The 14,419-nt window shown below is 42.3% G+C and overlaps 1 long non-coding RNA gene across 1 annotated transcript; it reads left to right on the forward strand.

Moving 5' to 3' along the window:
• Nucleotides 1-515: 515 nt before the first annotated feature.
• Nucleotides 516-14,216, forward strand: LOC137438322 (uncharacterized). Its single transcript, XR_013621200.1, has 3 exons — nt 516-602; nt 13,845-14,008; nt 14,123-14,216. It is a non-coding gene; the product is annotated as an uncharacterized LOC137438322 (long non-coding RNA).
• The last annotated feature ends 203 nt before the right edge of the window (nt 14,217-14,419 follow it).

Consider the following 14,419-nt stretch of genomic DNA (forward strand, 5'->3'; position numbering starts at 1 on the left):
GAGTATCACCTGAAACTTCTTGAATGCCTCATGTAAACAATTTGCCGGTAAAGCTTGTGCAACCATACCAGTACGTGGGATTGTGACCACCATGACAGGCCATTGTTGCATATTATTTTGCCAATCGGGAAAGTTCTACTAATTTGGTAATTAAAAAGTATGAAATTATTCGAACCCAATTAATGCAGTGTTGGAAACAGCATGCAGTGGCAGCCATCAAATTCGTTGGCACTCAGTGACTTTTCATTAGGAATGTTTCAACTTTGCTTGGATAATTATGGCTCTAAACCTTTTTGGAATGGAAGAGGAGTTTAATACATCAAAGATTTCAAGAATTTATGCCCTTACCAAAGTTGTGCCAATGTTTTCAACAACGACACCCAGTAGTTTTGGTTGATTTTGCTCTGTTCGAACTTCAAATTTTGCATTAAAGTTCCTAATTTGGAGATTTTTACAGTGTTATTCTGAGTAGATATTCACAACCGATAACCATTGTTATGTATCAGATATCAAAGGCATTTGGAGAGTGTGTACAGAGGCTGGTCAAAGCTTCCTTTCTGACACCCAGGGAAATCTGGATTTTCATGGACAATGAAGCAATGGTGAGTGGAATTGCAAATTACATCCGAACACATCATAATTATGTCTTCATTGGTTAGTAATTTCACCACCGCAATTTATTAACACCCTTCTCAGGCCCAACTCCTATGAAGAGTCACTGTCCTGAGAGTACCTCAAAGTATTCAAGTTGGTCGCAAAAAAATAAGAAAATAGGCTCTACAATCGAAGAGTCCATTTGGCCCATTTTGCCTGTGTTGTTTCCACATTTGTTTTTCTGATTTACATCGACACACTGAGTTGCATTTCATTTAACACACTTTGACTTGTGCATCCCATTTACTCAACTTGAAACTTCATTTATCTTTATATTTACATGAATGAGAATGAAGTTAAAATACAAACAAAAAAGAAAACTAGATGGTATTAATAGAATACTTACCCTGTGTAGTCAACTTGGTGTGAGCCAACTCTTCTCTGCTTTTGAAGGTTTTTTTCTGTGATCCAATATGGCTGCCAGATCATATGCCATCATAAATAAAATCATGAGCAATGACATCATAAATTAATATGCTCCAATATAATTGTTGTGTAGATCACGCTCAAGAAATTTGAAACTGATCAGACTAAGCGTTTACACTAGTGTCGAATTATGATGTCAAAATTAAGGCACCAATGACGTCATTGTTAACAACACTTATTCCCCATGCGGAGTTCTTTACAATTAGCCATGTTGAAAAAAATTTCCATGGAGCGGTTTCGGAGATATGGAGGTACAACGTTTTTCGGTTTCTCCAAGATGGCGCCTGTATCATATGACCTATGACGTCATAATTATCATTAAACTATTCTACAGGAAGAAGCGCCACTATGGTGAAAATTTCATGTCCATCAGACCAACAGTTGCAGAGAAAATCACATACGCTACATCTCTGCCAAATTTCGTCCGAATCCATCCACAACCTTTTGAGATATCTTGTTCACAAACAAACAAACAGACAGACAGACACAGACAGACAGACAGGGCTGAAAACATAACCTCCATCCACCTTTGGTGGCAGAGGTAAAAAAAATTCATACTGATAAGATGAAGTGTTATACTTGCCGAATTATGACGTCATAATGAAGGAACTGATGACATCATCATTAACATATCTTATTCACCATTGGGAAGTACTTGACCAAGATTCACCATTGGCAAGTGCGAAGTTTTTCCAAGATGGCGCTGGCACCACGTGACCTATGATGTCATAATTATCACTAGAATTCTACAGGGGGAGGTGCTCCTGTGGTGAACATTTCGTGTCAATCGGACCAACAATTGCAGAGAAAAAAAAATCATACTGATCGGATTAAGCGTTGTACTTGTCGAATTATGATGTCATAATTAAGGTGCCGATGACATCAACATCAACATTAACATATCTTATTCCTCATGGGGAGTACTTGACTCGGGAAAATGCACCATGTTACAATTTTTTCCATGGAGCAGTTTCGGAGATATAGAGGTGCAACCTTTTTTCGATTTTTCCAAGATGGCGTCTGTACGACGTGACCGATGACGTCATAATCTACTACATAAGATAGATGTCTGTCTGTGTGTGTGTGTGTCTGTCTGTGTGTCATCATTTTTCTCAGAGATGGCTGAACGGATCTTAGTCAAACTTTCAGCAGTTCATCAGTGAGTGCCTGGGAGTGTTTTAGGCAAAAAAAAAATTGAAAAAAAAAGTTCGTTTTTTTGGAGTTAAAAAAAAAAAATCGCTTGATAGTGCCTAAGCCTTTTTCAATTAATGACAGTTATATACAAGTACACATTCACATAAATAAATTAATACAAAACAATCACCAGATATTTTAACAACAACAAAAAAAAAACACCTTTAGAGGCCATTTTTCCCCGCAAGCGGGGGTTGGCCTTTTTCGGGGACCGTGGTTGTTGTTTTTTGGTCCCCTTTTTTTTGAAGCAATGTTTCACATCAAATATCAAAGTTTTACATCAAAGATATTTTAACACAAATAAATCAAAATTCCGGAAGTGCACGAAGTTGGTAGTACGGCTTCTTCTTCTTCCTGACTATCATCACACTCGACTCGGAAACGTGATGAATGCCACATTCACCCGCCAGCATATACAGACTTGGCATTTAATATGGAATATTTTTTTTTTCTTGACTTGGGTTTACTTTCTTCACTCAATATATCAATCTGGTGAGTTTCTTTTACACTTTGGTGATTTATTTGTTAAAAGAACCATGTCACTGATTGTCTGTCGCAGCAAGAAGTCAACAACAGGATTATATCACAGGTGGCATGGCAAAATGTACGGACAGGTACATTTGACGATTTGCTTCACAATCGGGTATATAAGGGTTGTTGCATTCTGTATTAGTGGAAAACAACTGCTGCACGTCTCCAAAAGTTATTGCCGCTTCCTCTGGAGATGTTCCGTCAACTCGACAATGCTGTTTGTCATGGAGTGGTGGCTTTACGAAATTACGGCATGAAACAGCGTGCTATTGCTCAGCAGTATGGCATCACTCAAGGTCAGGTGTCAAACATCCTGAAACGAAATGCTCAGAGGGGTCTCCCTACTTAGGCCATGGGCCACATATGGTCCACGAGCATCCCCCCCACCTCTAAACCAAACCAACTTTTTTTGAAGCCCAGAGGCATACTAAACACGATTCCAAATGTTACCAAGAAAAATTTAGGGATGCAATGCCCATTTCGGCTCAACAAAGTAGGGTACCCTCATAATTATGCCGACGCTCTCCGACGTCGACCGAACTTTGACTACTGATTATAATCTTCCACCAGAGGCCTCAAATAGCTCCTATTTCAATATATGATATACCAAATGAAAGATTATGAGCTGTTCTTTTTGAATATGTGGTAAATGAAACTATTGGGACAACTAGTTAAATAAACAGCTCTGCGGAACACAATAATTCAACCCGCGACTGCTTCTTCAATGAAATATTGGTATTTATTTCACAATCAGATTTTTTAACATTTATTTACATGGAAACTTTTCAATGTTGTATTAATCTCTTCATCGTGTATTACATTTGCTTTCAGGCGATACCTTCATATTTTTTCTAACAAGAGCCAATCTGAAATAACAGCCATTTGAATGTTTTAGATTCAACGTTTTGGAACGTTAACATGCACTATATTAACAATCCAGTTGCACAGCAATACCTATATTACATAACGTTTTTATATGCATATATACTAAACTGATTTTAAATTTCTTTTGTTGAGAATACAAGATACTAAGCAAACATGTTTATTTATTTTAATCAATAGTTGTGACTCTATCCAATATGGCCATCACATAGTGCCAAAAATCGCTTAACCCTCAAAGCTTTGACAAAGAGAATGTACACATATTCTGCTAAACATGTTTGTTACACACACAATACTAAAAAAACCACACACACACACACCCCGAAACACACACACCTACACACACACACACACACACACACACACACCCACCAATAAGCCGTTTGCCCGGGTGTGGTGCCCACAGCCATCGGCGGTCACAGACACACAGACATTTCATTTTGAATTATACATATCAAATATAACATAAAACACAGGAACACATCTGGTTAATCAATTACATTATAGACAAATTTGAAACATGGATAAACATGATTTAGTGTTCATTCTATGTCACTGTCTGTTTCATCTCCATCCAGGGTACTGTTCTCAGCCATGAGTGCATCATCATCATCATCGTCGTCGTCGTCGTTATCGTCGTCGTTGACTGTACCAGGAGCAACGGTACGGGCTAGATCCGAGAGTTGTGCAGGCAACATAGTTCCGTCATACCACAGAGGTTCGAGATGCTCGTCTGTTTGTGTCCATCCGTGGCCATTGTGTGCCAGCGGAACATCAGGTTTAGGGATATGTGCTCGTTTCCAGATTCCCACTTGATAGTTGACTCGCGCAATGTGCTGAAGCAAGCTTCTTCTACAGGGAGGTAAAGTGGCCATGTCGATGTTTTGTGAAGGCGTTAGTATCTCATCACGAGCACATAGCTCATTTATCCTGAGGAGTCGCAGGTCATCCACTTTTAAAACCCTTGGTCTACCATAGATGGCACATGTGAAGGCTTCAAGGTCATCCAGAAGCTGTGAAGGAATGTCCCAAGTATCACCCAGCTGTGCCAACACTGGAACATATCGAGGGATTTTCAGCAGTGTTTTCATAGGCTTTACTTTTCCTATCCCTCTGAATGCACTTGTTGTATCACAGCCGCAAAAGGCATGCAGAGCCATGAGAGCCGTGCAGTATTCGTGGGAGTAGTTATGGGCCAGTTCTGAGATATTGATCAGCTTCTTTTTATTCCCTGTTCCTGTGTCAAAGAGGACTGTGATATCAGCCAGTCGGTGTGCATAGTGCAATAGAATGAAGAAGACGTCTGTGTCAGGACTTTTCACTCGCACATAGTTGAAGTTCTTGCTTTGAGCATACTCACAGTAGAGTATAATCCTCGAGTCTGTTTCTTCTTGTGATGAGGTCATCGAATCTAATAAGTGTGATGAAGTTGTTGTCCCATCTTCAGATGTCAGCTTATGTGGCACCCCATCACATATCAGTATCACGTTTCGTCCATGAAGCTTTGAGGCATACTCATCCGTTCTCCACAACCTGAGCAACATCTGGATAAATTGAAGTTTGTTCTCGTCATTTGACAGGAACTGTTTCCAGTCTGGAGGCTTCTTGGTCGCTCCTCCTTTGATGATCAATTTGTTCCCAACACCTCTCCTCTTCCGTTCCATTGCTTTAACAGAGGTTGGCAAGTACATGTCTGTGCTGAATATGACGTTGTGAGTGTTTGACATGGTGTCAAAAACTTTAGAGCAGATTTCACTGAAGCTTCCGGGAAGATCTTTGAGATAGTAGAAGCATGCATTGCCATCATGCACAGTGAGGGTGTCGTTCTCTGGTGGTATGATGGCATTCTCACACTCCTTGGTCAAGTGGTGAAAGGCTTTACTCTTGTCTGTTTTCGCGAGAAATCCATCTGAAGTCCCAAGGCTGTAAGAAACTGGAGTCAGGGGATACGTCATCAGCTCCTTGAGATCGAGTTGTAGTCCTTCGTTTTGAGACTTCATGAATAGCTTGAAAGCAACATTGCCTTGTTGTTTGTATTGTATGACTTTTTGGTTTCCTGAGCTGATGATTGATACCTTGTTCATGCTTCCCAATGTCCGCAAGTTCATTCGTTTTACGGGCTCAAAGAACTTGCTGTCAGTCTGGAGTCGCTCGATAATGAATGCTTCTTTAGCACGTCTGCCCAGGTTCTCAGCTGCTAGTACGTCCTTGACAACATCATCCGATGCTGCTGCACCAGACGAAAGGATCAGGAGTTTATCTTTGGTTTCCACGTCAAATGGATTCAAGAAGCTTTCAATAGCCTCGCAAGTTTTCACAACATTTTTCTCACTTCGAAGGATCTCTGTTGGGCGAACGTCTCGATGTTTCATTCCCTCTCCAGAGTCGGCCAGCATATTTGCCATGCTGAGAGTAGCATTAACATACTGCGACCTTGCATGTGTGGTTCTCACCCAGCGCTGGTAGGCACTGTAATTCGTCATTATACCTGAAATTCCTGTACCTCCACCACCATGAGACTTGGCATGACGCATAAACGTTTCTTCCATGGTCTTGTCCACGTCACACCTATTGCCAGGGATAAACGAACGTGCCACACTTATGGCACCCCTCTCAAGGAGTTCCTCTGCTCCAGGATGAGATGTTTCTATGTTGGCTATGAAGACTGAAAAGAAGGTCGTGTAGCGAGCATAGTTTTGTGCTCCAAAGCTGAAAAACAAGTCGCTCATCTGGCTGATACACTGAGAGTAGAGCTGAAAGTTGTTCACCTTTACTGCCTCAATCAGCGATAGTACGAGACCAAAATGATCCATGTAGCTAATCCACAGCTGAGCTGTTTTCCCTAGCTTTCCAGATCGAACTTCACTGCAAAATTTGGCATATCGCTTGATGTGCTCAGTGATGCTCTCGTCAGATAGAACTGCGTTCAGGTTTTCCGCATTTGGCGAATCAATCAAATGTGTTAGTCTATCCCTTGAGTCATCAGGGAGACTGGTCATCAGAAGGTCAGCATTGTCCTGTTTGCTGAACTGTTCCATGAGTAGTCGTTGCAGTGACTCTAACATGACCTTGTGGCAATGCATTGCTCTTTCATAATGTTTTCCAGTCATCACACCTGTCAGTGAACCAGAACCAATCAACCCAGCTTCTAGCAGGATATCAGACAGACCAGAGCCAAACATCTTCTTGCCGATCACTTTCAGATATGCGCAGGCGAGATGAAAGGTTCCAATCAACACGATGTGTCTCTCGTATCGTATTGGGTTGTTCCATATCAGGGGGAATGCCTTCATGCATACCCCCAAGTCGAATGTGGTAATCACATAGTGTTGATCGACTTCACTGGTTGCCTGCTCAGAATACCGAAGGCATTCCTGTACAGTCTTGTACTCTGTTATCGGTTCAGCTATGACTGGGTAATAGTCGATAGTTGTTAGACTTCGAGGAACTGTTCCTGTCTGCGACAGGAAACCATTCCAGCTTGCAACCTGTTGCTCATCTTTGCATCGATTTCTCAGTAACACCCAGAGGGTCTGTAAATTCATTGATTCTTCACGTGCTTGAACAGCACCAGGATATGTAAGCTGGTTGATGACAAGCAATGGACTATTGTGACGTGCCACGTAACAGTCTGCAAGAGAATCCTGTTTCTTCAGCGTCATTGATCGTTGCTTGTTCTTTGGTAGTGCTGGGATTTCTGGTTTTGAACCACCTGTCTCAGATCCTTCGATATCTTGGAGCATGATCCCATGAGCAGTGTGGACAGAGGACTTGCCAGTCATATCATTAAGCAATTGGTCAAAGTTGTCGAATTCTGAGTGAAATACACTGGGTGCTGTGGGTGACCTTACGATCTGACTTGACAGCATTGAGGATGTTTCAGTCACAGCCTCAGCCAATGCTGTCTCGAGCTCCAAAGAAAAGCTGTAACTCTCACAATGACCAAGACGATTTAAGAGTGTTACTAGCTTCTCACTCCGAAACAGGTGCCGAAGAGTCATACACAGAAGTATGTGCTTTGGGTGCTTCCATGATCCATTTGTTGCCGCTCGACAGAGGTCTTGACCTATTGACTGAACAAGTCTATGAACTCTTGCTGATGTATGAACTGCTTTGCCAGTTATCGCATAGAGTAAGAAACGTTCAATTTCTGCTGGAATTACTATCTGGTTGTTGGTAAGGTCTTGAGCTGTTGGTGGCCATTTGACCTCTGTAGAGTTATTGTATGCCTCTTGTATTGACTGGTGCATTTGTGTGCCGACAAGTGCAACTGTGTCTTCTGAAGCTAATTGATAGGCTTTTCGAACAGCTGAATCGACATTAATTTGAGTATTGTATACCAAGTATGATTGGAAATCTCCCATTTGACAAAATCCCAGGCTCCTTTGGTAAGCATCATATTTCTCGAGCTTCTTCTTGAGGTTGGTGCTCCTGAAGTTGGGATTCGGGTGTGGACTGTCCTGAAGCCTATTGGTGTAGACCTTCAGCAAGACAGATAGCTTCATAATTTTCTTCTCAGCAATAATTTCTTTGCCAACCACTTTTGTCACTTCTGCCATTGCCATCTGGTGAGCTTTTTCTACTTCACGCTGTCTCTCTTGTTCATCAAGTCGATCACTTCGCCATTTTTCAGGGTTCTGTGTGTATCTGTTTCGACATGACCTGTGAAACTTTGCTTCACATGCAAAGAGGTCATGCCCCCTGATGCGTAAAAGGAGAGTTTCATCATTTCGCACCTCTGCTACATCAATGACATGTTTCCAGCCTTCCCGTTCAAAGTCTATGAGGCCTTCGGTTGTCCAGCTGCCTTGGATTTTTACTTTCTTTCTTGCTTCTGATCTGCAGAAGATACAATCAGCATGGAAGATAATGTGATCACTAGATGATCGGCGGGTTGATCGGGATTCTGGCAAAGATGATGTTTCTGCTTCTTTTAAGCGGTTCAGATTCATCGTAAAACGTTGATAGCATTCCCGGTGAAAACCATGCACTTCTTCAATAATGTCAGGTAGTTTTCTGCATGATTCTTCAAGTCGATAGGGTGAATCTTGAGGTTCAGCCATTCTTCTACGCTTGATCTCCTTCAACTTTTCCATCTTCAGTTCCGGATCCTTTACATTCGTCATCAGCTGTATTGGTCCATACTTCAGCCCTGGTACGTGTATGATGCAAATGGGTTCCGTGTCAGATGTACAATGCTTTCGCTTCTTGTGGGATGTCGAAGCCATGGTTAGATGCACGGTTCTCCAAGTATAGATGTCAGCATCGCAGTCTAAGTCCTACTCGCATCTGAAAGTACACATAAAATAAGAATTAAAAAAGCAGTTACTATTTTGCTTAAGTTAATAACAGGGGTTATTTATCCATATATCAAGATATCCATTATTTATAATTAGTATAATCTGCAAATAGAAAACTTAAATATGTAAATTGACAGCAGTTAAACTTAATTAATTCAAATGGTTGTTACCTGTTTTCTTCCATATTGAGGAGAGATCTTAACTATGTATTTAAAACATTCATTTGTGGAAAATGAATCTGAAATGCAACTAAAATAGGCATGGGTTACATATTCATTTCTTTTAGTGACAATCCCCATAGTTGTAGGAGAGGGCACTGTCATGTCACTTTTGGTGGCAAATTTGGATTTTGCTAGCTAGTGACAATTTTTCTTGTGATCTAAAAAGTGAATCAATTCATTACAATGCATATAAAAACATTACGGGATCATGCCGATGGGTATTGCCTGCATAACTGGATTCAATATAGTGCATGTTAACGTTCCACAACGTTGAATCTAAAACATTCAAATGGCTGTTATTTCAGATTGGCTCTTGTTAGAAAAAATATGAAGGTATCGCCTGAAAGCAAATGTAATACACGATGAAGAGATTAATACAACATTGAAAAGTTTCCATGCAAATAAATGTTAAAAAATCTGATTGTGAAATAAATACCAATATTTCATTGAAGAAGCAGTCGCGGGTTGAATTATTGTGTTCCGCAGAGCTGTTTATTTAACTAGTTGTCCCAATAGTTTCATTTACCACATATTCAAAAAGAACAGCTCATAATCTTTCATTTGGTATATCATATATTGAAATAGGAGCTATTTGAGGCCTCTGGTGGAAGATTATAATCAGTAGTCAAAGTTCGGTCGACGTCGGAGAGCGTCGGCATAATTATGAGGGTACCCTACTTTGTTGAGCCGAAATGGGCATTGCATCCCTAAATTTTTCTTGGTAACATTTGGAATCGTGTTTAGTATGCCTCTGGGCTTCAAAAAAAGTTGGTTTGGTTTAGAGGTGGGGGGGATGCTCGTGGACCATATGTGGCCCATGGCCTAACTCCAATACCGAGGCCAGGACGTCCCCGCAGAACCACAAGGAGGGATGATCGCCAGCTGCACCGGTTAGTCCGCAATGGCCGGACCAAGTCAGCTAATCGGCTTAGGGCTGAGTGGCAGCAACTGACAAATGTGCCTGTATCCAGAAGGCTAGTCAACCAACGACTGGTTCAAGCAGGCTATCGTGCCAGGCGTCCCCTGAGAAAGCAACGCCTGACCAGACAACACTGCCAGCACCAATTGCAGTGGGCCAGAGAGCACCGTCAATGGCAGCCAGGACACTGGAATCACGTGATCTTCAGTGACGAGTCTAGATTTCTGGTCTATCGTCAAGATGGCCGCGTCCGAGTGCGCAGACAAGTGCATGAAGCCTACAACAAAGATTGTATTGTGCCAAGAGTCCAAGCTGGAGGTGGTGGGGTGACCGTTTGGGCTGCTTTTTATGCAGGGGGCAAAACTGACCTGGTTGTTCTGAATGGAAACCTGAACCAGTTCAAGTACAGGGCCATTCTGGAAGAAACATTGCTTCCATTTGCTTGTGCAGCCTTTCGAGGAAACTTTGTCTTCCAAGATGACAATGCACGGCCTCATCGTGCTCGCATGATCCAACACTTTCTTGCTGACCGTGGTGTAGAGCATATGGAGTGGCCTGCCATGTCCCCGGATATGAATCCGATAGAGAACTTGTGGGCAGAATTAACGTGTCAAATCGACCACTTGGACCAGCAGCCGACCTCTGTGCGTGAATTGCAGCAGGCTATTGTCACTGCATGGCAAGAGATTCCTGTCCAAACCTTGGTAAATCTCGTGAACAGCATGCCTCAACGTTTACGTGCTCTCCTGGATGCTCGTGGGGGTTACACGAATTACTGAACTGTAATTTTACTTTCCGTAATCCCAGTCGTAATTTAACTTTTGTTTTTGCAAAAAAAATTTTTGGCTAATGTGCAAAATAAAGAGATACTTCTGGAAAACGTACAGCAGTTTAACACTACTGTCTGTGAATTGAGTTCGATATCAGTTTACATCACTTTCAAGGATCAATTTATTTGTTTCGAAATGTCAAATGTGGTTTTTGTTTCTTTTAAAATTCACATTAACAAAATCTAGAATAATTTCAACATAATTCGAATGAACTTTTGGTTCTAAGACATCTTGAAAAGTAAGTTCACCCCCACAAAAAAAATATTCCATATTAAATGCCAAGTCTGTATATGAACCCCCTGCCACTTCTGCCTCCCCCCCCCCCATCCCCTCCGTTTCCTCCTCCTCCCCCCCCCCTTCCCCCTTCCCCTCCTCTCCCCTCCTCCCCTCCCATTCCCCTCCCCTTTCCCTCCCCCTTCCCCCTCCTCTTCCCTCCCCCCTTTACCCCCCTCCCCCACCTCCCCTCCCTTTCCACCCCCTTCCCCTCCCTCCTCCTCCCCCCTCTCCCCCCCTTTACCCCCCGCCCCCCCCGCCCGGCAACGCCGGGTACTTCTGCTAGTTATGAATAAAAAAACTCTGCAGGTGGAGGCGCTCTTATGGCAAAGGTTTGTGTCAATCGGACCAACCATCGCTGAGAAAATGATTTTTTTAAAATGCAGACACGCACGTGCGCCCCATGTACGGACGCGACGGAATGCCTAACCCTGCTTTTCGCTTCGCTGGCGCAGGATAATTACTTGATATGGTCATGAATAAATCTTTAGCATCACATTGTCATAAAAACAATGCACCATCAAGTAGTCAATGCAAATCAGACAGCACACCAAAGCCATCAATACCAGACTGATGTTCTCCCAATTGCTTGTCGACATTGCCAACCAAATGCTTGTTCTGGTCCGAGGTGTCGTTCAACGGACATTGGTTGTTTATGAGCTGTACAAAACATTTTGCACACCTCTTATGGAAGGAAAGTGTTTCATTAAAAGTGAGGCAATTACATCCAATCAAATGCTTTTTAATTTCCGCTATAGCACTGATGAAAACCCACGTAATGAGGTCAACATTTTGATTGCATGAAAGTTTGGTTATGTAGGTTTTGTGGTAGTGAAATTCCTGTAATGGCATCAAGTTGGGCAGAGTGGCCTACAAACTTTTTAATGTCATTAACTGCAAATAGTGCATGTTCTGGTGAAAATAGCTGGTCCTACTAAGTTATCCCTATTAGGCAATATAATTCAATTTCCCTTTTTAATGATATTGCAATTGTAACTACCTCCGTAAACAAAATGGTGTTCATTTTAAACAAAATCTCTTCTCATTACTAATGGACTACCTTGCTGCGACACCTCAGGCAAACTGGCTAAAATGGCAGTTTCAGAGAAAATAAACACCTGGCATAATATTTCTACCAAGAGGTCTTGGGTTGGCAGGATAGCCTGGACTCTAGATGTATGCACACTTGCCTCTGAGCTGTATCGCCCAGGTTCAAATCCAGACCCAGCTATAAACTGTCGTCCTGGTGTTTCACAGGCAGGGTGGTTTATCAATGTGTGCGTCACCCCTCGGATGGACGTTAAACTGGCATCCCGTCCTTTGGCATTAGTTAGTGGATTTTAATGATCCCATGGTGTCCGCGAAAGGTAGGTGCGTTATTGCCGGCACCCTGAACGGTTGACAAATTCCTGCCTGGACGACGGGCAGCAAGTAGACTGGTCTTCTTGGATGTTCCATAACACTAGGTTACACTGTATCCTGTCTCAGAGTGTAGTTGCTGTGTGAGCAGCAGCTACCACACCATAAATAAATTCACGTAGCCAGGTTGTTCCTATGTCACATGTAAAAGACCTTCTTAGGCCACGGAAGGCAGCCATGACCTAGGTCTTGGATTTATAGCTGCCTAGTGTGGATCGGCTCGCTACCCTCACCTCACCATACATTGCCGCAGAGGCACAGGCTTGTTTAAACTGAGGATAATGACCTGACTGAACTTGAGTTGCTGTGTTGTCATGATTTACACCAATCGTAATACAAAATTTTTTTGTATACATTTATTTGTAATATTTGGCGATATTATTTATTTGTAATTTATTTGTAATCTAAAAAGGTCCAAGTGGTGTAAAGCTCAAAATGGTCAAGGGTCCAAGCTGTTTCATATGTCTGAAGGGTGTAAGGTGTCTAAATGGTTTTAAGGTCGAAAGAGTCGAAAGGGTCTTCATGGGTGTAAAGGTTTAAAGGGTATAAAAGGTTGGAAGGGTGAAGGGATCTCAAGGTGTCTAAAATATTGAAAGGGTCTTGAAGGTAAAAGTGGTCTTAAGGGTCTTGGGAGTCTTCATAATCTTTGGGTCTAAAGGGTTTTTAGGGGTCTTACAGGTCTTTTGGGTCTTTGTGGTCTTTTGGGTGTTCAGGATATTTTGGGTATTTAAGGGTAGTTTGGGTATTCAGGGTCATTTGGGTCTTCTGGGTCTTTAAGGGGCTTCAGCATCGTTTGGGTCTCCAGGATCTTCCAGGTATTTTGGATATTTTGGGTCTTTAAGGGTCTTCAGGATCTTTTTGGGTATTTTGGGTCTTCCTTGTCTTTAAGGGTATTTTTGGTATTTCGTGTCTTCGGTGGTCTTTTGGGACTTTAAGGGTCTTCGGGGTATTTTGTGTATTTTAGGTTTTTGGGGTCTTTTGGGCCTTTAAGGGTCTTTTGGGCCTTTGAGGGTCTTTAGGGTCTTTTGAGTCTTCAGGGATGTTTTGGGTGGGGTAGGGTTAACAAAGGTAGAAAATATCGTGGTTTTGGATTGAGTATGATCTGAGATGGTGGTGAACTACTCCATGTTGTGTTAAGCTGTGGGGTGAAGTTTCAAACTAACTGAGCAAACTTGGTGTCACTTGTTGTGTGGAGCTCGTTAACCAGTGCTTGTTAGCCAACCGCTGGGCATTGGCACGGCTTACTTTGCAACTGCTGGAAGGAGCTATTTGTGGTGAGGCACGAAACCATGGCTGTTGGCAGGACCACTTCATCACCTGGCGAGACGCACACATACAGACTGCTATCACCTCCTCTAGGTGAGTCAAAATATTTCTTGAATGCTTAGATCTGTCGGTGCATGGCAATGCTCATCGGAGTCTAGTCCAAGGACCTTTACATGGGCACAAACTCGGGACACGTGTCATGTGCAGGGCGTATGTAATGGCACAGCCGAAGAAATTGCTATTTGAGAATTCTGAACTGGAGTCCCTGATTTCTCAGCTTAATTTCCTAGTGGAGCATCGTGTGCAGCTCATCCGCGACCTCATGTAAGTTGACTGTTGATTGCCATGCAAGAGTGACCATAACATTATAGAGTAAAGAAAAAAGTCATGTGGTTCTTGAATGATTGTCATTTTGATAACGTTCTATTCACGTAATTAGTTGATGAAATAAGACACAATGCCACTCAAACTTATTTAACCACACAGATTTTAGGGCCATATACA

The sequence above is a fragment of the Myxine glutinosa genome, chromosome 13, assembly GCF_964187855.1.
Source record: "Myxine glutinosa chromosome 13, kmMyxGlut1.1, whole genome shotgun sequence".
NCBI classification, from domain to species: Eukaryota; Metazoa; Chordata; class Myxini; order Myxiniformes; family Myxinidae; genus Myxine; species Myxine glutinosa.